The sequence below is a fragment of the Ischnura elegans genome, chromosome 5, assembly GCF_921293095.1.
Source record: "Ischnura elegans chromosome 5, ioIscEleg1.1, whole genome shotgun sequence".
In the NCBI taxonomy this organism is placed as follows: domain Eukaryota; kingdom Metazoa; phylum Arthropoda; class Insecta; order Odonata; family Coenagrionidae; genus Ischnura; species Ischnura elegans.
The window spans coordinates 119,782,570-119,808,998 of record NC_060250.1 but is presented as its reverse complement, the minus strand read 5'-3'; the positions used below and the strand labels follow the sequence as shown (position 1 = coordinate 119,808,998).

At 34.5% G+C, this 26,429-nt stretch overlaps 1 protein-coding gene across 1 annotated transcript in view; it reads left to right on the top strand.

Moving 5' to 3' along the window:
* The window catches only part of LOC124159476, a 333,447-nt gene that overhangs the window by 46,197 nt on the left and 260,821 nt on the right, over positions 1-26,429 (top strand). The gene's annotated exons all lie outside the window — the stretch shown is intronic.

Below are 26,429 nucleotides of genomic sequence, written 5' to 3'. Positions count from 1 at the left end.
CGTTAAGAGATTATGACGACAGCGTTAGAACTCATAAATAGATTAGATGACTTTGTATTGTAGCTTACTTACTTAACTTTAATGCATGTTTCCGAATTTTATTATCATTTCTAGCAGCATATGGTAGTATAATTTTTATGTATGCGTAACGTTTTTTGTACCTTGTGGTGTGCATGTAGGAATCCAATTGCATGCTGCATGCTGGTGATTGATCAGTGATCACCCCTGCCAAACACCCTAGAGGTGGCTAGCAGGGTATTATGTAGATGTAGTAATAAGCTGTTCCTCTTAGGCTTCTGCTTTTGGTTGGTTATTTCGTTTGGTCCATTGAGCTCCTCAAACTCGGGTGTGTTGCTTTTTTTTACATACAGTAGTCACATAAGTGTGCCAGTGAGCGTATTTAGACCATCCAAACCCATTAAGGGACTTCGATGCAGGTACGAGTGGGCTTTTTCCACTGAAGAGAAAGGATGTAGGTATCATAGCTATCGTGAATGGAAAAGTGCTCGCTGCTATGTGATCCACTAAGATCCTGTCAAAATCTCTCTTCGCTTTGAAAAGCTTTCAGCGCTCTTTGAGGACGATTCAACTTTTTTTGGCTGCGGTCATTATGTGTTTTAAACTCAAGTTTTAAGAGTTGCCCTATTTTTTATGGAGAGAGCATTTCACCGAGTACGAGAATGATAGAAAGTTAATGGGTCTTCTTTAGTCTTGATTCATTTCTAATGAGGGTCCTGGGAAAAAAACAAACAAACAGCTGCTCTCAGTTTTCAAGGAAATCAATGGAATCGAGGCATTTAGTTGGGCTGTTGTTTGAGGAATGAACGGTACATGCAAGGTAAGGCAACTTATTGTCAGTTGAGGACCTGGCTAAAACGTCTTTGGGAAAATACCATATTCTGTTGTAGTAAATCGACTAAGAACCTCTATCTTTGAAAAAGTGATTTATGATCCTTTGTAAAACGTGTTCTTGCTATGGGGCGAAATATTTATTTTTGCGTGTAATTTACGCGTTTTTAAAATTGAATATATTTGAAACGAAAAAGTAAGTGATAATTATTGAGCCTTTTTTAATACACCGCCTTTTAACCAACCTTTTGTAAAGCTTAAGTCATATTCTGCATTGTTTTAATTCAGAAAATTTTAAGCCACGTAGGCGAATTGAATTTCTTTAATTCCCTATTATTTTCCTTCATTCTTTAATATTTTGTCTTGAATTTTTGGGATTTATATCACAATCAGATGTCATTTCAAGCATTAGAAAGTGGATAGTTTTTTTCTTAAAGTTGTGAGTTTTTTATGCATCAAGTCGCCGTATTGAATCCGCCATGTTCGTAAGTATTTCATGTATCCCGATCTCAGATGTGTGTTCAGGAGCCTCAATAACACGTACATGCAAATTTGAAACAACACAAAATGGATTTGCCCATCTTTTCGGGTTTTGGGACCCACTGTGCGCCGTGAACTATGAGGGTGTAAGGAAGCAATATTATTATGACTGATTTTTTCATTTTTAAATAAGTTACTGAAGGCCAGTGCATCAACCCTTTACGTGGTATGAGCAATAAGGCTTCGTCGAGCATCAGTATTTCTTTTTTCTGTCCGTATCCGTGGCACGTTCGACCCGTGGAAATCGGACGAATTTCTTCGAAAGAGATGACCATTGAGAGAAACCCCTTACTTACCCAGAATCGCAGAGACTCCGCACGATCCTGCTGGCGAAACATTTTCGTGAAGACCGTGAAAAAGGCTCGCGAGAAAGAGAGAGAGATTTGGGGAAATGGAGCAGCGAAAAAGGCCTTCCCCTTTCGTGGGTCAGCTTGGCCTTCGCGGCCCTCTCAAAATCTGCGGTTAATGGACCGTTCACTCCAACGAGAGATGCTCTTTTTTGTGTTCACTGCTCGACTTGACCTTAAGAGGCTACGGCAAAAAAGGATAAATGTTCAAGATCGCCTCAAGATATCCTAGATTTAGTATTTCAACGTTCAACTTGGCCTCTCAACGAAAATATTATAGTGGTTTCATTTTTTTCTCCGTAAGAAATTGTTATTAATTTTTTATCTAAATTTTTATTTCAACCCTTAAACGATATTTTGTGGAACTTTGCGCAGCACAAAGCGCTGAAAATACATTTCAGAATCCACGATTCAAAGAATAATCACTGGAAGCTTATGGCCTAAAAATATCACCACTTACATTGTGCTCAGCGGCAGAGCGCTGTACTGTAGGAAAAATATTTTTATTTTGGGCTTACTCTCTACTGATTGTCCTCGTTATCCTTATTTAAACGTTCTACAATGTAATATTATTGTGTATGGAAAAGAATTAGGGGATAATTTTTAATGAATTTGTGTGTATATAGGTTATGGTTTATATTCTTGGTTGTAATTTTATGAAGAAAAATATACGATGAAGCGTTTGGGAATTTAGGTTGTTTCATGTAGAAACTTAGAAATTATTCTTCTACTGCTCGAGTGGGTATCATAATTTTCCAAGTGCGTTCGTATTTCTTTACAGTTTTACCTCAAAAGCGTTAGTAAAATCATGGTTTATTATTTTTTATGGTAATTAAGATGCAAATGGAGATATTTGTGATTCTAGGAAAAGTGCAGTGAAACCAGTTCGACTTTAGCATTCTAAATTTTAAATGAATCTTTTGATGACGAATGAAAAACATTACTACCTTCGTATGTTAGTGGAATGTCTCCAAGAGCTAGTGTTGTGGCGGGACTGGGGCATTTGAGACACATGTTCCTGAAACGCTAATTTTTCATGGAGTATGAAGGAAGATCGTTAAAGCTCATGGGTATCGTTACGACCACATTAGCGTCGCGGGCTGAACGCATCTGGGAAGATTTTATTTCACTGCTCCTGTCTTAGCGAGTCCTTGTGTGTACTTTGGGGCATTATCAATGAGCAGCTTCATCTTATGAGAAGGAAATGCTCTCATTAATCCCCTTTTTATCACATCCAGCCTTACGATTACATTCTTCGAGAGTTCTGCTTTTGGGGAGACTTGGTTTCTCTTTCTATCCGTTATGAATTTTTCTCCTCTTTCGTATAAATGTTGTTGTTCTATTTTTTTAACCTCTTGATGTTATATTCACTGAGCTGTTATTCCAAAATCCGAATGGCGCTTCTTATTTTCTGGGCGCTTATCCTTCATTTTGATTCATATATCAGTGATTAATTCTTTCCTGCGATGTATTTCCAAGAAATAATTTTGGACTGATGGTTCTTCTTAAAATGGCGTTCTGTGTTGTACATTTTTGTCAAGACGGTTTCATTATCTTCGGTTTATTACCGATGCGATGTTCGTAACACTGAATTGGCTGTCAATATTCCTCGAGTTTCTCTCTACTTGAACTAATATCCAATGGTACATTCACTAGCAACTAAATTGACGCATCCATTTTCTGGTGATGAGCATTGCATCGAAATTCTATTTGTAGTTTTAGACATGCTTGCTTTTGATATAGCTGGGATGAAGTGTGACAAAATCCTGGATATGGAGCCTTTGCATTCGATGATGCATTATGTGAGTTCCGCGAACGATGTAACAAATGACGGCTCTGTCTATGGTCGAGAAAATGTGGTTATTATTCTTGAATCTCAGTTCACGCCTGCTGCCATGTGGTACCGACACGCTGACGGTATGGTGTATCAAACCCAGATGTGCCTCTTTTTTTGGAAGCATAATCGTGATGAGACATCTTCACTTCCGTCGAACGCTCCGAAGGTATTCTTAGCATCGCACTTTTTGCTCTCATTGTTTTTTTTAATGCGTTATCTCTGGATATAGTTTTAACGGTCGATTGTTCCCAATAGCTTACTGCGTCAAAATATATATTTTCTGGAAATTTTGTCGCGTAAACTGTTGTCATGAGTTCATTTTTCGCTTAACTCTTAAATGGTGACTCCGTCGAAAGAATTTTGCTCGCAGAAGTGTGGCTCTAATTTTTTTATAAAGCTTCTGTGCTTCTGTCAATTGTTCTTGAGGTTGTTCACTTATTTATCGGAGTATTGATGATGAATTTGTGATCGAATGAAAGAGAATTTAATGAGAACCTTGAGTGAATAACAAAATAAATAAAACTATGCAACCGTGTATGCACGTATTCTACACTTCAGCCTCCTAATTAGGTGGCGAGGAATATTTGGTAAATCTTCTTAGCCTTGTCGCGGTATTTATTAAGAATTTTATCATCCAAACGTCATTGAAGGGAAATGAATTTGTTCTTTAAAAGAATTACTTAATACGCATGCAGCAATTCTGATTTCAAAATAATTGAATTCATTCACCTCTACCAGTTTTTGTTTCCCTATTTTAATGTTATTCCTGGCGTCTTCTCTCACACTATGAAAACTGTTCCAGCATTTCTCCGCGTTTTGAGATCATTTCGGTGCATTATGCGAAGTGCACCATGCGTCTCGTCACTTCCGTTATCGCTTCCGTCCGAAGATAGGCCATAAGCGACCCGCGTGCGCCCAACGTTGTCATTTACTGCTTGGCGTACTGTTGAAGCTGAATTCTTTCCGACCCATCGCGTGTAAGCCGAGAACTCTCAGCTGTGGCTCCGCGATTGGCTCTTATCTTGTCTCGTCGAAGCGAAACAAAACGGAGAGCTGAGCGGATGGGGTCATTGAAAAAAAATATAACGCAGCGCCTCGCGCTATGCGTGCGTGTTGGTTCTTTGCAGCATCCTCTCGACAGTTGCGCGCTTGTCTTTGGTTCAGCCTGCCTCTTCCGGTTTGGAACAGAAAGCCTCGTCTCTGCGTCGATGTGATTTCTCACTGACTAGGGGATCCAAAACAAACGCATAATTACTTCTTTTCGTCATTTCCGTTCAGGGAATTCACGCAGATTTCGCATGCTACGTTCTTAAGCAATAAAAAACATGTTTAAATTTGCGTGTTTAGCATTGAATTATACCGTGAATTTATTTTGTGTTCTCATTTTCTAGTAGTTTAAGAGACTGTAGCTTCATTTTCATTCCTAGGGTGATTTGCAAAATGTTCCACGTAAGACTACCTTTAATACTACGGGTGCATCTGATAACAGTATCGAATGTTGAATTCGATTATAAGCATTAATTTGATAGTATCGCCGAGGGAATTAAGGGTAAATGCCTACGGTTCCTTTTATCGTCAACTTTACCCTGTCGCACTTAATTTCAGTGTTAAGTTGCAATGGCCAAGACATTTATATTGTACTTTTTAACTATCCTTATAAAGCTCGTTTTAAGTTGATGAATTCCCAATTTTTATGAAAACAATGGTTATTTTAATGACCTAGGTAAGGTTAAATGAGGAGCGTATAATTTGAAATTATGAATGTTATTTTCGCTAGTATGTTATTTTATTTATTTATCGGAGGAACGCTCTATTGTCCTTCTGGACACTAGCGAAATAGATGGCGAATTTACATCCGCGCCCTGTTTGCATCTTCGTGTCCATGCGCTTTCTTTTTTATGCATATAAATGCATTTTCGTTGGGTATGTGCTGATGTATTTATTTTTTTGCTGCGATACAACTCGTCAGAATTTTACCGGAAACTCTTTCATTTCCGCCTTCTTGTGGAGTTTGAGTGAAAAAAATTATGTCCTCCTGTGGCCTCGTGAGAAATGATCAATGTGTAGATTTTTTCATAATTCTTGTCGTGTCTCTTCCCACGTTCTTTCCGTTTCACAATTCGCTGTCGTGTTCATTCCTTTCGAGATGTCAACTGAAATATCTTGGAGTGACTCCGCTTCCTGATTAGGTGTTTTCAATTTTTCACCTAATATACCCATTATGTACATAAATATGCCTGCATTTTACAACGTTTTTATAAACTCGCTTTGTTGCTTAGCGTCTTGTCTGGGTCAAATTTCACCACTCGATTTCTACCCACTTTCCAATTTGCTGTCGAGCGGAAATTTTCAGGATAACTCAGAACCAGATGGCAATGCAACAATCTAACACTTTTATTACATATTTAAAGCTGGAAAGTAATTCATTGATTGGGTGATTGACACAAATTAGTAGCCCAAACTGTGATATTTGTGGGTATATGGAATATTGGACGTAAAAGTAAAAAAAAATTCATCGGGAGGAAAAATCTGAAAAGTTGAAAAAGTCGATTAGTTTTCGAGATATATCGACTTGAATTAACATGGGAGCCTTATGGGACTACAACTTTTTCGCTTTTATTTTGTACTTTTAAACTTCCGAGGAACATGATATTCAATGGACATGGACTAGATTTTTTGGTCGATTTTTTGGTGTGGTTGCCATAGCGACGAATTGATATTTAGTATTTTTTATTACTGTTTGAATGCTCTCAATGCTTTTCTTATGGGAAAACTTTGGGAATTTTTTTGACCAACTTCCAATAATCGTACGACAAATTCCTTTGCCAAAAAGTTAGAGAATTCTTTGGTTAATTTTTTGGCTATCTTAAAATTTTCGTACGTCGATACAATTCCGAGGAATAAACGATTTCGATTTAACATTGTCGTGATGGGCGAATTTTCAAACTCGGATTTCAGCCTTGAGACATGTGCCATATGAAAATTTGGACTCTTTAGGAAAAACCGTTAGAGGGTTCTCCGAACCCTCACGTTTGAGCTCACTTTCTCCGTATCCCTCTTGGGTTATTCATAATTAAATTCCGAAAAATGTCCTGCACGCGAAAAATCATTGTCGCCATTTTTTTGTGGAGCATGCAATCTTGAATATCTTAGCAACCGTTTAAGCTATAGAAATGAAATTTTCAGAGTAATACTTTTATCAAAATGGTCAACTTTTGCAATGATGACCTTTTCGCTCGATCGATTCATGTGCGAGTTATATCGATACCAATCTCCTTGGTTACGCTTAAATTGCTAATAACTTTTTTCTTAATCAAGGCATGAATGTGAAAGTCATATATAATACTACTGTTAATGTCTTTTCTTCGACAAAAGTTAAATCAAGCGAATCGAGCGATTACAGTCGAAGTTATGATCGATAAAAGGTTGCATTCGATTGAGCCATTTTTCAGACCTATTTACATAGTTACGGGGATAAAAATTATAAAAATATGTAAGGGAAGAAATGAATTATGCGTACACATAAATTATTTAGATGAGTATTGTTTCCTAACGAAGATATATCAATATGAATTTATATCTTTTTGTATTAGGTCCCCGTAAGAAATACACGCATCGCCCTATATACGTCACCAATATAAGAACATAGGCGAAATTTTGAAAGCGGGGATAGTAGAGAAGAGAGGGATAAGGGTATGGCCATCGCATGGAGGGGTTATCAATAGGATGCGAATTTTTCAATACAGGTGGCAGTATAGTCGAATGTACGATTCGATTTTTATAGCAAATACGGAAATTGGCATAAAATGATAAGTGTATACGTTGGACCAATGAAATTTAGTGAATTGGTACATCATGGTATTCCTCACAATGCGCAATGGAAACATGTTTTGTATATAGTCTCACGCTCGATATATATCGAATCTACTTTTTCTTAAAATATATCGAATTGCTATAGCATATAGGATTTTACATCTAAGGACATAATAGACCAGGAAATATATAGTAGATACCCATAGACCAGAAATTAAACCAATAGCATTGCGGATTTTACAGTACAGATGTCAGTATGATCGAAAAATCGATTCGATTATTATAGCAAATATGTTAATTGGCATAACTTCAATAGTATTTCCGTTTGACCAATGAAATTTTGTGAATGGGTACATCTTTGTATTCCTCACAATGCCCAATGAAAATATGTTTTTCATGTAGTCTCACATTCGATATATATCGAATCTGCTTTTTCACAATTTATATCGAATAGCTATAACATATAGGGATTTACACTCACGGGCATTATTGACCAGGAATTATATAGTAGATGACCATAGACTGGATATAAAAAAAATGTCATTGCGAATTTTACATTACAGATGTCAGTATAATCGAAAGATCGAATAGATTATTTTAGCAAATACGCAAATTGGCATAAGTGGATTAGTAAATACGTTGGACCAATGAAAATTGGTGAATGGGTACATCTTGGTATTCCTCACATTGCCAAATGGAAATATTGTTTATGTTTAGTCTCACGTTCGATATATATCGAATCTACTTTTTCTTAAAATATATCGAATTGCTATAACATATAGGATTTTACTCCCACGGGCATTGTTGACCAGCAATTATATAGAAGATGACCATAGACTGGATATTAAAAAAATGTCATTGCGGATTTTACATTACAGATGTCAGTATAATCGAAAGATCGAATCGATTATTTTAGCAAATACGCAAATTGGCATAAGTGGATTAGTAAATACGTTGGACCAATGAAAATTGGTGAATGGGTACATCTTGGTATTCCTCACATTGCCAAATGGAAATATTGTTTATGTTTAGTCTCACGTTCGATATATATCGAATCTACTTTTTCTTAAAATATATTGAATTGCTATAACATATAGGATTTTACTCCCACGGGCATTGTTGACCAGCAATTATATAGAAGATGTCCATAGACTGGATATTAAAAAAATGTCATTGCGGATTTTACATTACAGATGTCAGTATAATCGAAAGATCGAATCGATTATTTTAGCAAATACGCAAATTGGCATAAGTGGATTAGTAAATACGTTGGACCAATGAAAATTGGTGAATGGGTACATCTTGGTATTCCTCACATTGCCCCATGGAAATATGTTTTGCATGTAGTCTCACATTCGATACATATCGAATCTGCTTTTTCACAAATTATACCGAATAGCTATAACATTTAGGATTTTACACCCACGGGCATTGTTGACCAGATTTTATATAGAAGATGACCATATCGTGGAAATAAAATCGATATATTTGCGGATTTTACAGTACAGATGTCAGTATAATCGAAAGATCGATTCGATAGTTAATGCAAATGCTGAAATTAGCATATTTTGATTAGTATATACGTTGCACCAATGAAATTTTGTGAATGGGTACATCTTGGGATTCCTCACAATGCCCAATTGAAATATTGTTTATGTTTAGTCTCACGTTCGATATATATCGAATCTACTTTTTCTTAAAATATATCGAATTGCTATAACATATAGGATTTTACATCCAAGGACATAGTTGACCAGGAAATATAGAGAAGATTTCTATTAACTGGAATTAAAATCCACGGCATTGCGGATATTACAGTGCAGATTGCAGTTTTATCGAAAGATCGATTCCATAATTGTAGCAAATACGCGAATTGGCATAACATGATTAGTATTTACGTTGGACCAATGACACTTGGTAAATGGGTACATCTTGGAATTCCTCACAATGCCCAATTGAAATATTTTTTGTTTATAGTCTCACGTTCGATATAAATCGAATTTACTTTTTCTTAAAATATATCGAATTGCTATTACATGTAGGATTTTACATCCAAGGACATAGTTGACCAGGAATTATGTAGTAGATACCCATACACTGGAAGTTAAACCAATAGCATCGCGGATTTAACAGTACAGATGTCAGTATAATTGAAAAATCGATTTGATTATTTTAGCAAATATTTAAATTGGCATAACTTGATTATTGTATCCGTTTGACCAATGAAATTTGGTGAATGGGTACATTTTGGTCTTCCTCACAATGCCCAATGGAAATATGCTTTGCGTGTAGTCTCACGATCTATATATATTGAATATGCTTTTTCTTGAAATATATCGAATCGTTATTACATACAGGATTTTCTATCCACGTACATAGTTGACCAGGAAATTTAGGGTTGATAATCGAAGACGGGAACAGGATTACGAATTTTCAAAACAGTATACTTGATAATTCGATACGATAATGATAGCAAATATGCCAAAGCTATTTTTTTTTCAAATTGGAATATCTTGAGAATAACTATTTTTATTAGTACCAAAGAAATTTGGGGAATCGTTACAATTTAGTATTTTACACACTGCATTATGGACACATGTTTTGCGAGTGGTATATCTTTATATATTTATCTAACGTATCTGCGTTTCATTTTTAAGTTTCGCTTATCACAACGCTTTTGGACTTTAAGAGTTGAAAAATAACCACAAAATCATCACTATCTTGAAATTTTAAAAACCTTATTCCAATTATGTCTCAATGCTAAACTTAGCCTATTCAAATAATGAACCATCCGTCAAATGAAATCATATTGAAAATAACAATTAATTTTATAAATAAACAATTAAGTGTCTTACCCTATCAAAAACCGGCAGGCAAATTTTTGAATATTTTTAACACTTATGGACACAATGCTCGACAACACGTGACACAACAATGTTCCCACCCTCCTAATTACCCGCTTGAAGAATTCAAGCACCCAATCGACTCGTTACATATTTAAAGTGGGAAAGTAATTCATTGATTGGGTGATTGACACAAATTAGTAGCCCAAACTGTGATATTTGTGGGTATATGGAATATTGGACGTGAAATTAAAAAAATATTCATCGGGAGGAAAAATCTGAAAAGTTGAAAAAATCGATTAGTTTTCGAGATATATCGACTTGAATTAACATGGGAGCCTTATGGGACTACAACTTTTTCGCTTTAATTTTGTACTTTTAAACGTCCGAGGAACATGATATTCAATGGACATGGACTAGATTTTTTGGTCGATTTTTTGGTGTGGTTGTCATAGCGACGAATTGATATTTAGTATTTTTTATTACTGTTTGAATGCTCTCAATGCTTTTCTTATGGGAAAACTTTAGGAATTTTTTTGACCAACTTGCAATAATCGCACGACAAATTCCTTTGCCAAAAAGTTAGATAATTCTTTGGTTAATTTTTTGGCTATCTTAAAATTTTCGTACGTCGAAACAATTCCTAGGAATAAACGATTTCGATTTAACATTGTCGTGATGGGCGAATTTTCAAACTCGGATTTCAGCCTTGAGACATGTGCCATATGAAAATTTGGAATCTCCAAGAAAAACCGTTAGAGGGTTCTCCGAACCCTCACGTTTGAGCTTACTTTCGCCGTAACCCTCTTGGTTAATTCATAATTAAATTCCGAAAAATGTCCTGCACGCGAAAAATCATTGTCGCCATTTTTTTGTGGAGCATGCAATCTTGAATATCTTAGCAACCGTTTAAGCTAGAGAAATGAAATTTTCAGAGTAATACTTTTATCACAATGGTCAACTTTTGCAATGATGACCATTTCGCTCGATCGATTCATGTGCGAGTTATATCGATACGAATCTCCTTGGTTACGCTTAAATCGCTAATAACTTTTTTGTTAATCAAGGCATGAATGTGAAAGTCATATATAATACTACTGTTAATGTCTTTTCTTCGACAAAAGTTAAATCAAGCGAATCGAGCGATTACAGTCGAAGTTATGATCGATAAAAGGTTGCATTCGATTGAGCCATTTTTCAGACCTATTTACATAGTTACGGGGATAAAAATTATGGCAATATGTAAAGGAAGGAATGAGTTATGCGTACACATAAATTATTTAGATGAGTATTGTTTCCTAACGAAGATATATCAATATGAATTTATATCTTTTTGTATTAGGTCCCCGTAAGAAATACACGCATCGCCCTATATACGTCACCAATATAAGAACATAGGCGAAATTTTGAAAGCGGGGATAGTAGAGAAGAGAGGGATAAGGGTATGGCCATCGCATGGATGGGTTATCAATAGGATGCGAATTTTTCAATACAGGTGGCAGTATAGTCGAATGTACGATTCGATTTTTATAGCAAATTTTTATTGGCATAAAATGATAAGTGTATACGTTGGACCAATGAAATTTAGTGAATTGGTACATCATGGTATTCCTCACAATGCGCAATGGAAACATGTTTTGTATATAGACTCACGCTCGATATATATCGAATCTACTTTTTCTTAAAATATATCAAATTGCTATAGCATATAGGATTTTACATCTAAGGACATAGTAGACAAGGAAATACATAGTAGATACCCATATCCCCGAAATTAAACCAAAAACATTGCGAATTTCAAAGTACAGATGTCAGTATGATCGAAAAGTCGATTCGATTATTATAGCAAATACGTTCATTGGCATAACTTCAATTGTGTTTCCGTTGGACCAATGAAATTTGGTGAATGGGTACATCTTTGTATTCCTCACCATGCCCAATGGAAATTTGTTTTGTATGTAGTCTCACGCTCGATATATATCGAATATCATTTTTATTAAAATATATCGAATTGCTATAACACATAGGATTTTACATCCAAGGACATATTTGACCAGGAATTATATAGTAGATACCCATAGACTGTAAGTTAAACCAAAAGCAATGCGGATTTTAAAGTACAGATGTCAGTATGATCGAAGAATCGATTCGATTATTCTAGCAAATACGTTAATTGGCATAACTTCAATAGTGTTTCCGTTTGACCAATGAAATATGTTGAATAGGTACATCTTTTTATTCCTCACAATGTCCAATGAAAATATGTTTTGCATATAGTCTCACATTCGATATATATCGAATCTGCTTTTTCACAATTTATATCGAATAGCTATAACATATAGGATTTTACACCCATGGGCATTCTTGACCAGGAATTATATAGTAGATGACCATAGACTGGATATTAAAAAAATGTCATTGCGGATTTTACATTACAGATGTCAGTATAATCGAAAGATCGAATCGATTATTGTAGCAAATACGCAAATTGGCATAACTGGATTAGTATATACGTTGGACCAATGAAAATTGGTGAATGGGTACATCTTGGTATTCCTCACATTGCCCAATGGAAATATATTTTGCATGTAGTCTCACATTCGATACATATCGAATCTGCTTTTTCACAAATTATATCGAATAGCTATGACATTTAGGATTTTACACCCATGGGCATTCTTGACCAGGAATTATATAGTAGATGACCATAGACTGGATATAAAAAAATGTCATTGCGGATTTTACATTACAGATGTCAGTTTAATCGAAAGATCGAATCGATTATTGTAGCAAATACGCAAATTGGCATAATTGGATTAGTATACACGTTGGACCAATGAAAATTGGTGAATGGGTACATCTTGGTATTCCTCACATTGCCCAATGGAAATATGTTTTGCATGTAGTCTCACATTCGATACATATCGAATCTGCTTTTTCACAAATTATATCGAATAGCTATAACATTTAGGATTTTACACCCACGGGCATTGTTGACCAGCAATTATATAGAAGATGACCATAGCGTGGAAATAAAATCAATATCGTTGCGGTTTTTACAGTGCAGACGTCAGTATAATCGAAAGATCGATTCGATAGTTAGAGCAAATGCTGAAATTAGCATATTTTGATTAGTATATACGTTGCACCAATGACATTTTGTGAATGGGTACATCTTGGGATTCCTCACAATGCCCAATTGAAATATTGTTTGCGTTTAGTCTCACGTTCGATATATATCGAATCTACTTTTTCTTAAAATATGTCGAATTTCTATAACATATAGGATTTTACATCCAAGGACATAGTTGACCAGGAAATATAGAGAAGATTTCTATTAACTGGAATTAAAATCTACGGCATTGCGGATATTACAGTGCAGATAGCAGTTTTATCGAAAGATCGATTCGATAATTGTAGCAAATACGCGAATTGGCATAACATGATTAGTATTTACGTTGGACCAATGACACTTGGTAAATGGGTACATCTTGGTATTCCTCACAATGCCCAATTGAAATATTTTTTGTGTATAGTTTCTCATTCGATATATATCGAATCTGCTTTTTCTTAAAATATATGGAATTGTTATTACATACAGGATTTTCTATCCACGTACATAGTTGACCAGGAATTTTAGGGTTGATGATCGAAGACTGGAACAGGATTGCGAATTTTCAATACACGTGTCAGTATACTTGATAATTCGATACGATAATGATAGCAAATATACCAAAACTATTTTTTTCAAATTGGAATATCTTGAGATTAACTATTTTTTAGTACCAAAGAAATTTGGGGAATCGTTACAATTTAGTATTTTACACACTGCATTATGGACATATGTTTTGCGAGTGGTACATCTTTATATATTTATCTAAGGAATCTGCGTTTCATTTTCAAGTTTCGCTTATCACAACGCTTTTGGACTTTAAGTGTTGAAAAATAACCACAAAATCATCACTGTCTTGAAATTTTAAAAACCTTATTCCAATTATGTCTCGGTGCTAAACTTAGCCTATTCAAATAATGAACTATCCGTCAAATGAAATCATATTGAAAATAACAAATAATTTTAAAAGTAAACAATTAAGTTCCTTGCCCTTTCAAAAACCGGCAGGAAAATTTTTGAATATTTTAAACACTTATGGACACAATACTCGACAACACGTGACACAACAATGTTCCCACCCTCCTAATTACCCGCTTGAAGAATTCAAGCACCCAATCGACTCGTTAACGTCCCTATAATAGCTGCAAACTAATTCACTGATTGTGTGATTGATACAAATTAGTAGCCCAAACTGTGATAGGTGTGGGTATATGGAATATTGGACGAAAAAGTAAAAAAAAATTCATCGGGAGGAAAAATCTGAAATCTTAAAAAAGTCGATTACTTTTCGAGATATATCGACTTGAATTAACATGGGAGCCTTATGGGACTAAAACTTTTTCACTTCTAAAATATATTTCTAAATATGTGAGGAACATGACATTCCCTTGACATAAATTAGATTTTTTGGTTGATTTTTTGGTGAGGTTGTCAATGCGATAAATTGATATTTAGTATTTTTTATGATTTTTTGAAAGTGCCCCATGCTTTTCTTATGGCACTACGTAAAGAATTTTTTTGACCAACTTGCAATCATCACAGGACAAATTCCTTGAAACGCAAGATACTAGATTTTTTGGTTGATTTTTTGGCTATCTCGGAATTTTCATATGTCGAAACAATTCCGAGGAATAAACGATTTCGATTTTCCATTGTAGAGGTGGTCGAATTTTCAATCTTGGATTTCGGCGTTGAGACATGTGCCATATGAAAATTTGGAATCTCCAAGAAAAACCGTTAGAGGGTTCTCCGAACCCTCACGTTTGAGCTTACTTTCGCCGTATCCCTCTTGGTTAATTAATAATTAAATTCCGAAAAATGTCCTGCAAGCGAAAAATCATTGTCGCCATTTTTTTGTGGAGCATGCAATCTTGAATATCTTAGCAACCGTTTAAGCTAGAGGAATGAAATTTTCAGATAAATAATATTATTAAAATGGTCAACTTTTGCAATGATGACCATTCCGCTCGATCGATTCATGTGCGAGTTATATCGATACGAATCTCCTTGGATACGCTTTAATCGCTAATAACTTTTTTATTAATCAAGTTTTGAACATGAATGTCATACAAAATACGACTGAAAATGTCATTCATCCGACAAAAGTTAAATCAGGCGAATCGATTGATTAGACTCGAAGTTATGATCGATACAAGGTTGTATTCGATTGAGCCATTTTTTGGGCTAATTTACATAGTTACGGAAATAAAAATTTTAACAATATGTAGGGAAAAAAATGAATTATGCGCACACATAAATTATTTAGATGAATTATGTTTCCTAATGAAGATACATCGATTTGAATTTATATCTTTTTGTATTAGGCCCCCGTAAGAAATACACGCATCCCGTCTGTCTACGTCACCAATATAAGAACATAGGCTAAATTTTGAAAGCGGGGATATTAGAGAAGGCAGGGATAAGGGAGTGACCATAGAAGGGATATCAATAGGATTGCGGATTTTACAGTACAGATGTCAGCAGTGTCTAAAGTACGATTCGATTAGTATAGCAAATACGCAAATTGGCATAACTTGATAAGTGTGTACGTTGGACCAATGAAACTTGGTAAACAGGTACATCTTGGTATTCCTCACGATGCCCAATGAAAATTTGTTTTGTACGTAGTCTCACATTCGATATATATCGAATCTACTTTTTCTTAAAATGTATCGAATTGCTATAACATGAAGGATTTTACATCCAAGGACATAGTTTACTAGGGATTAAATAGTAGATACTCATTGACTGGATTTTAAACCAATAGCCTTGCGGATTTTACAGTACAGATGTCAGTATGATCGAAAAATCGATTCGATTATTATAGCAAATACGTAAATGGGCATAACTTCAATAGATTTACCGTTGGATCAATGAAATTTGGCAAATGTGCACATCTTGGTATTCTTCACAATGCCCAACATAAATATGTTTTGTATGTTGTCTAACGTGCGATATATATCGAATATGCTTTTTCCTCAAATATATCGAACTGCTATAACAAATAGGATATTACATCCAAGGGCATAGTTGACCAGGTTTTATATAGTAGATACCCATAGACAGAAAGTTAAACCAATAGCATTTCGAGTTTTACAATACAGATGTCAGTAGGATCGAAAAATCGATTCGATTATTATAGCAAATACGTAAATTGGCATAACTTCAATACTATATCCGCTGGACCAATGACATTTCGTGAATGGGTAAATCCTGGTATTTCTCACAATGCCCAATGGAAATATGTTTTGTATGTAGTCTAACGTTCGATATATATCGAATCTACTTTTTCTTAAAAGATATCGAATTGCTATAACCTATAGGGTTTTACATGTAGGGACATAGTTGACCAGGAATTTTAAAGAAGTTACCCATACACTGGAAGTTAAACCAATAGTATTGCGGATTTTAAAGTACAGATGTCAGTATAATCGAAAGATCGATACGATAATTATAGCAAATACGCAAATTGGCATAACTTGATTGCTTTATAAGTTGGACCAAAGAAATTTTGGGAATGGGTATATCATGATATTTCTCACAATGCCCAATAGAAATATGTTTTGTATATGGTCTCACATGCGATATATATCGAATCTTCGTTATCCAAATTATATCGATTTGCGTTAAAATTTAGGAATTTACATCCACAGGCATTGTTGACCAGGAATTATAGAGTAGATGACTATGAACTGGAATTATAATATACAGCGTTGCGGATTTTACAGTGCAGATGGCATTTTAATCGAAAGATCGAATCGATTATTGTAGCAAATATGCAAATTGGCATAATTTAATTAGTATATGCGTTGGACCAATGAAATTTGGTGAATGGGTACACATTGGTATTCCTCACAATGCCCAATGGGAAGATTTTTTGTGTGTAGTCTCTCATTCGATATATATCGAATATACTTTTTCTTAAAATATATGGAATTGTTATAACACATCGGAATTTACATCAATGGGCAAAGTTGACCAGGAATAATATGGTGAATGGCCATTGACCGGAATTAAAATCAAACGCATTGCGAATTTTACATTACAGATGCAGTATAATCGAATCGATTATTATAGAAAATACGGAAAATGGCATAACTTGATTCGTATATTCTTTGGACCAATGAAATTTGGTGAATGTGTACATCCTGATATTCTTCACAAAGCCCAATCGAATATGTTTTCCATTTACTGTCTCATTAGATGTATATCGATTCAGCGTTTTCTTAAAATATATATTGAATTGCTATAACATGCAGGATTTTACATCCGCGGGCGTATTTGACCATGAAATATAGGGTAGATGACCTAATGGGAAGATAAATCAATAGGATTGCGAATTTATATTTTCACATGTGAGTAAACTTGACAATTCGTTATGATTATGGAGGCAAATATGCTAATTTGCGTATCTTTTTTACTACTGATGTTAGACAAAAGAAATTTTATGAATATGTTTATTAAAGCATTGTTCATGCTGCACCAATGAAATATATTCGGTTGTTATGCTCCCATTCGACACCTATCGAATATACCTTTTGTAAAATATATATGGAACTGCTATTACTTACCAAATATAACATCAACGGAGACAGTTGAACATTCTTCGGTTCTTTCTCCAATTTAAGTTTCATAACCGTATTTATATATTTATTGTAATCAATGCGTTTTGTTGTTATAAACCTTCCTTAGATCTAGAAAAACGACAGCATTGAGAGACATACATCGTCAGAGAAATCCGAACATTACTTCATTATTCGAGACATATTTATTCGAATAATCATTTCATTAGTCACTGTTCATTTATTTTCTAATAATGATGTATTTAATTTCATTAAGTCTGCTGTATTCAAACGCTAAAAATCAAAAATAAAGGTGATATAATCCTAGGTTAAGGGCTAAAATAAGAAAAATCGGCTACATTTCATAAGTTCATCTATCGTACACTATATATTTTTCTACATTGCGCAATTCATTCATATCAAAATGGTTTCCCGAAGCATTGATCACCGTGGTTACTAAGAAGGTCTTAAGTATTGTTGACAGTGAATGAGCGTATTGTCCGCATATTTCACTCATTCAAACGATATTTGGGGTGTTTCTTTCGCTTTTTGAACCACTTATGGGCATATGACTCGGAAACATGTAACACAACTATGTTCCCACCCCCCTAATTACCCGCTTGATGAATTCAAGCGCCCAATCGACTCGTTAACGTCCCTATAATAGCTGCAAACTAATTCACTGATTGTGTGATTGATACAAATTAGCAGCCCAAACTGTGATAGGTGTGGGTATATGGAATATTGGACGTAAAAGTAAAAAAAAATTCATCGGGAGGAAAAATCTGATATCTTAAAAAAGTCGATAACTTTTCGAGATATATCGACTTGAATTAACATGGGAGCCTTATGGGACTAAAATGTTTTAGGTTTTTTTCGGTATTTATAAATGCGTCAGGAACATGAGATTCCCTGGACGAAAACTAGATTTTTTGGTTGATTTTTCAGTGTGGTTGTCATTTCGATAAAATGATATTTAGTACTTTTTATGATTTTTTGAAAGTGCCCCATGCTTTTCTTATGGCACTACGTTAGGATTTTTTTTGACCAACTTGCAATCATCACAGGACAAATTCCTTGAAACGCAAGATACTAGATTTTTTGGTTGATTTTTTGGCTATCTCGAAATTTTCATATGTCGAAACAATTCCGATGAATAAACGATTTCGACTTTCCATTGTAGAGGTGGTCGAATTTTCAATCTTGGATTTCGGCGTTGAGACATGTGCCATATGAAAATTTGGAATCTTTAAGAAAAACCGTTAGAGGGTTCTCCGAACCCTCACGTTTGAGCTTACTTTCGCCGTATCCCTCTTGGTTAATTAATAATTAAATTCCGAAAAATGTCCTGCAAGCGAAAAATCATTGTCGCCATTTTTTTGTGGAGCATGCAATCTTGAATATCTTAGCAACCGTTTAAGCTAGAGAAATGAAATTTTCAGAGTAATAATATTATTAAAATGGTCAACTTTTGCAATGATGACCATTCCGCTCGATCGATTCATGTGCGAGTTATATCGATACGAATCTCCTTGGATACGCTTTAATCGCTAATAAATTTTTTATTAATCAAGTTTTGAACATGAATGTCATACAAAATACGACTGAAAATGTCATTCATCCGACAAAAGTTAAATCAGGCGAATCGATTGATTAGACTCGAAGTTATGATCGATACAAGGTTGTATTCGATTGAGCCATTTTTTGGGCTTATTTACATAGTTACGGAAATAAAAATTTTAACAATATGTAAGGAAAAGAATGAATTATGCGCACACATAAATTATTTAGATGAATTATGTTTCCTAATGAAGATACATCGATTTGAATTTATATCTTTTGTATTAGGCCCCCGTAAGAAATACACGCATCCCGTCCAATTACGTCACCAATATAAGAACATAGGCTAAATTTTGAAAGCGGGGATATTAGAGAAGGCAGGGATAAGGGAGTGACCATAGAAGGGATATCAATAGGATTGCGGATTTTACAGTACAGATGTCAGCAGTGTCTAAAGTACGATTCGATTAGTATAGCAAATACGCAAATTGGCATAACTTGATAAGTGTGTACGTTGGACCAATGAAACTTGGTAAACAGGTACATCTTGGTATTCCTCACGATACTCTATGGTAGTATGTTTTGTATTCAGTCTCACGTTCGATATATATCGAATCTACTTTTTCTTAAAATATATCGAATTGCTATAACATGTAGGATTTAACATTCAAGGACATAGTTTACTAGGGATTAAATAGTAGATACCCATAGACTGGATTTAAAACCAATAGCATTGCGAATTTTACAGTACAGATGTCAGTATGATCGAAAAATCGATTCGATTATTATAGCAAATACGTAAATGGGCATAACTTCAATAGATTTACCGTTGCATCAATGAAATTTGGTGATTGGGTACATATTGGTATTCCTCACGATGCCCAATGAAAATTTGTTTTGTACGTAGTCTCACATTCGATATATATCGAATCTACTTTTTCTTCAAATGTATCGAATTGCTATAACATGTAGGATTTTACATCCAAGGACATAGTTTACTAGGGATTAAATAGTAGATACCCATTGACTGGATTTTAAACCAATAGCCTTGCGGATTTTACAGTACAGATGTCAGTATGATCGAAAAATCGATTCGATTATTATAGCAAATACGTAAATGGGCATAACTTCAATAGATTTACCGTTGGATCAATGAAATTTGGTGATTGGGTACATATTGGTATTCCTCACGATGCCCAATGTAAATTTGTTTTGTACGTAGTCTCACATTTGATATATATCGAATTTACTTTTTCTTCAAATGTATCGAATTGCTATAACATGTAGGATTTTACATCCAAGGACATAGTTTACTAGGGATTAAATAGTAGATACCCATTGACTGGATTTTAAACCAATAGCCTTGCGGATTTTACAGTACAGATGTCAGTATGATCGAAAAATCGATTCGATTATTATAGCAAATACGTAAATGGGCATAACTTCAATAGATTTACCGTTGGATCAATGAAATTTGGTGATTAAGTACATATTGGTATTCCTCACGATACCCAATGAAAATTTATTTTGTAAGTAGTCTCACATTCGATATTTATCGAATCTACTTTTTCTTAAAATATATCGAATTGCTATAACATGTAGGATTTTACATCCAAGGACAAAGTTGACCAGGAATTAAATAGTAGATACCCATAGACTGAAAATTAAACCAATAGGATTGCGGACTTTACCGTACAGATGTCAGTATGACCGAAAAATCGATTCGATTATTATAGCATATACACAAATTGGTATAACTTGAAAAGTATACCCGTTGGACCAATGAAATTTGGCGAATGTGCACATCTTGGTAATCCTCACACTGCCCAACAGAAATATGTTTTTTATGTTGTCTAACGTGCGATATATATCGAATATGCTTTTTCTTCAAATATATCGAACCGCTATAACATATAGGATTTTACATCCAAGGGCATAGTTGGCCAGGTATTGTATAGTAGACACACAGACTGAAAATTAAACCAATAGCATTGCGGATTTTACAGTACAGATGGCAGTGTAATCGCAAGATCGATTCGATTATTCTATTAAATACGCAAATTTGCAAAACTTGATTAGTTTATACGTTGGACCAATGAAATTTGGCAAATGGGTACATCTTGGTATTCCTCACAATGCCCAAATGAAACATATTTTGTGTATAGTCTCACGTTCGGTATTAATCGAATCTACTTTTTCTTAAAATATATCGTATTGTTATAACATATAGCATTTTACATCCAAGGACATAGTTGACCAATATAATTATGTGGAAGATAGCCATAGACTGTAAGTTAAATCAATAGCATTGCGGATTCAACAATACAAACGCCAGTATAATCGAAGAATGGATTCGATTATTATAACAAAAACATAATATTGGCACAAGTTGAATAGTGTATCCGTTGGACCAATTAAATTTGGTGCTTGGTACATCTTGGTATTCCTCACAATTCGCAAAGGTAATATGTTTTGCATGTAGTCTCACGATTGATTCATATCGAATATGCTTTTTCTTAAAATATATCGAATCGTTATAACATAGGATTTTGCATGCACGTACATAGTCGACCAGGAATTTTAGTGTTGATGATCAAAGATTGGAAGGTAAATCAATCGGATTGCGTATTTTCAATGCACGTGTCAGTATACTTGATAATTCGATACGATTATGATAGCAAATATGCCAAATCTTTTTTGCAAATTGGAATATCTTGAGAATAACTATTTTTTAAGACCAAAGAAAATAGAGGAATCGTTACAATTCAGTATTTTACAAACTGCATTATGGACATTCGTTTTGCAAGTGGAATATCTTTATATATTTATCTAAAGAATCTGCGTTGTATTTTCAAGAGTGGCTTATCACAATGCTTATGAACTTTAACAGTTGAAAAATAACCACATAATCAACACTCTCTTGAAATTTTTAAAACCTTATTCCGATTATGTGTCAATGGTTACCTTTATGGATCAAAAAATCAATTATCCGTCAAATAAAATCACATTGAAAATAACAAATATTTCTAACAGTGAAAAATTTAGTTCCTTACCCTTTCAAAAAACGGCGGGGAAATTTTTGAATATTAAACCACTTATGGGCACATGACTCGAAAATATGTGACACAACTATGTTTCCACCCCCCCTAATTACCCGCTTGATGAATTCAAGCGCCCAATCGACTCGTTAACGTCCCTATAATAGCTGCAAACTAATTCACTGATTGGGTGATTGATACAAATTAGCAGCCCAAACTGTGATATGTGTGGCTAAATGGAATATTGGACGAAAAAGTAAAAAAAAATTCATCGGGAGGAAAAATCTGAAATCTTAAAAAAGTCGATTACTTTTCGAGATATATCGACTTGAATTAACATGGGAGCCTTATGGGACTAAAACATTTTCACTTTTTTTATGTATTTCTAAATATGTGAGGAACATGAGATTCCCTAGACGAAAACAAGATTTTTTGGTTGATTTTTCAATGTGGTTGTCATTTCGATAAAATGATATTTAGTATTTTTTATGATTTTTTGAAAGTGCCCCATGCTTTTCTTATGGCACTACGTTAGGATTTTTTTTGACCAACTTGCAATCATCGCAGGACAAATTCCTTGAAACGCAAGATACTAGATTTTTTGGTTGATTTTTTGGCTATCTCGGAATTTTCATATGTCGAAACAATTCCGAGGAATAAACGATTTCGACTTTCCATTGTAGAGGTGGTCGAATTTTCAATCTTGGATTTCGGCGTTGAGACATGTGCCATATGAAAATTTGGAATCTCCAAGAAAAACCGTTAGAGGGTTCTCCGAACCCTCACGTTTGAGCTTACTTTCGCCGTATCCCTCTTGGTTATTTAATAATTAAATTCCGAAAAATGTCCTGCAAGCGAAAAATCATTGTCGCCATTTTTTTGTGGAGCATGATATCTTGAATATCTTAGCAACCGTTTAAGCTAGAGGAATGAAAATTTCAGAGTAATAATATTATTAAAATGGTCAACTTTTGCAATGATGACCATTCCGCTCGATCGATTCATGTGCGAGTTATATCGATACGAATCTCCTTGGTTACGCTTTAATCGCTAATAACTTTTTTATTAATCAAGTTTTGAACATGAATGTCATACAAAATACGAATGAAAATGTCATTCATCCGACAAAAGTTAAATCAGGCGAATCTATTGATTAGACTCGAAGTTATGATCGATACAAGGTTGTATTCGATTGAGCCATTTTTTGGGCTTATTTACATAGTTACGGAAATAAAAATTTTAACAATATGTAGGGAAAAAAATGAATTATGCGCACACATAAATTATTTAGATGAATTATGTTTCCTACTGAAGATACATCGATTTGAATTTATATCTTTTTGTATTAGGCCCCCGTAAGAAATACACGCATCCCGTCCAATTACGTCACCAATATAAGAACATAGGCTAAATTTTGAAAGCGGGGATATTAGAGAAGGCAGGGATAAGGGAGTGACCATAGAAGGGATATCAATAGGATTGCGGATTTTACAGTACAGATGTGTCTAAAGTACGATTCGATTAGTATAGCAAATACGCAAATTGGCATAACTTGATAAGTGTGTACGTTGGACCAATGAAACTTCGTAAACAGGTACATCTTGGTATTCCTCACGATACTCTATGGTAGTATGTTTTGTATGTAGTCTATATCTTTTTGTATTAGGTCCCCGTAAGAAATACACGCATCGCCCTATATACGTCGCCAATATAAGAACATAGGCGAAATTTTGAAAGCGGGGATAGTAGAGAAGAGAGGGATAAGGGTATGGCCATCGAATGGAGGGGTTATCAATAGGATGCGAATTTTTTAATATAGGTGGCAGTATATTCGAATGTACGATTCGATTTTTATTGCAAATACGCAAATTGGCATAAAATGATAAGTGTATACGTTGGACCAATGAAATTTAGGGAATTGGTACATCATGGTATTCCTCAAATTGCGCAATGGAAACATGTTTTGTACGTAGTCTCACGCTCGATATATATCGAATCTACTTTTTCTTAAAATATATCAAATTGCTATAGCATATAGGATTTTACATCTAAGGACATAGTAGACTAGGAAATATATAGTAGATACCCATAGACCAGAAATTAAACCAAAAACATTGCCAATTTTAAAGTACAGATGTCAGTATGATCGAAAAATCGATTCGATTATTATAGCAAATACGTAAATTGGCATAACTCCAATTGTGTTTCCGTTGGAACAATGAAATTTAGTGAATGGGTACATCTTTGTATTCCTCACAATGCCCAATGGAAATTTGTTTTGTATGTAGTCTCACGCTCGATATATATCGAATATAATTTTTATTAAAATATATCGAATTGCTATAACACATAGGATTTTACATCCAAGGACATAGTTGACCAGGAATTATAAAGTAGATACCCATAGACTGTAAGTTAAACCAAAGGCAATGCGGATTTTAAAGTACAGATGTCAGTATGATCGAAGAATCGATTCGATTATTCTAGCAAATACGTTAATTGGCATAACTTCAATAGTGTTTCCGTTTGACCAATGAAATTTGGTGAATGGGTACATCTTTTTATTCCTCACAATGCCCAATGAAAATATGTTTTGCATGTAGTCTCACATTCGATATATATCGAATCTGCTTTTTCACAATTTATATCGAATAGCTAAAACATATAGGATTTTACACCCACGGGCATTGTTGACCAGGAATTATATAGTAGATGACCATAGACTGGATAAAAAAAAATGTCATTGCGGATTTTACATTACAGATGTCAGTATAATCGAAAGATCGAATCGATTAATTTAGCAAATACGCAAATTGGCATAACTGGATTAGTATATACGTTGGACCAATGAAAATTGGTGAATGGGTACATCTTGGTATTCCTCACATTGCCCAATGGAAATATGTTTTGCATGTAGTCTCACATTCGATACATATCGAATCTGCTTTTTCACAAATTATATCGAATAGCTATAACATTTAGGATTTTACACCCACGGGCATTGTTGACCAGCAATTATATAGAAGATGACCATATCGTGGAAATAAAATCAATATCGTTGCGGTTTTTACAGTGCAGATGTCAGTATAATCGAAAGATCGATTCGATAGTTATAGCAAATGCTGAAATTAGCATATTTTGATTAGTATATACGTTGCACCAATGACATTTTGTGAATGGGCACATCTTGGGATTCCTCACAATGCCCAATTGAAATATTGTTTGCGTTTAGTCTCACGTTCGATATGTATCGATTCTACTTTTTCTTAAAATATGTCGAATTGCTATAACATATAGGATTTTACATCCAAGGCCATAGTTGACCAGGAAATATAGAGAAGATTTCTATTAACTGGAATTAAAATCCACGGCATTAAATATATTACAGTGCAGATAGCAGTTTTATCGAAAGATCGCTTCGATAATTGTAGCAAATACGCGAAATGGCATAACATGATTAGTATTTACGTTGGACCAATGACACTTGGTGATTGGGTACATCTTGGTCTTCCTCACAATGCCCAATGGAAATATGCTTTGCGTGTTTTCTCACGATCTACATATATTGAATATGCTTTTTCTTAAAATATATCGAATCGGTATTACATACAGGATTTTCTATCCACGTACATAGTTGACCAGGAATTTTAGGGTTGATGATCGAAGACTGGAAAAGGATTACGAATTTTCAATACACGTGTCAGTATACTTGATAATTCGATACGATAATGATAGCAAATATGCCAAAGCTATTTTTTTCAAATTGGAATGTCTTGAGAATAACTATTTTTTAGTACCAAAGAAATTTGGGGAATCGTTACAATTTAGTATTTTACACACTGCATTGTGGACATATGTTTTGCGAGTGGCATGTATATCTTTATATATTTATCTAAGGAATCTGCGTTTCATTTTCAAGTTTCGCTTA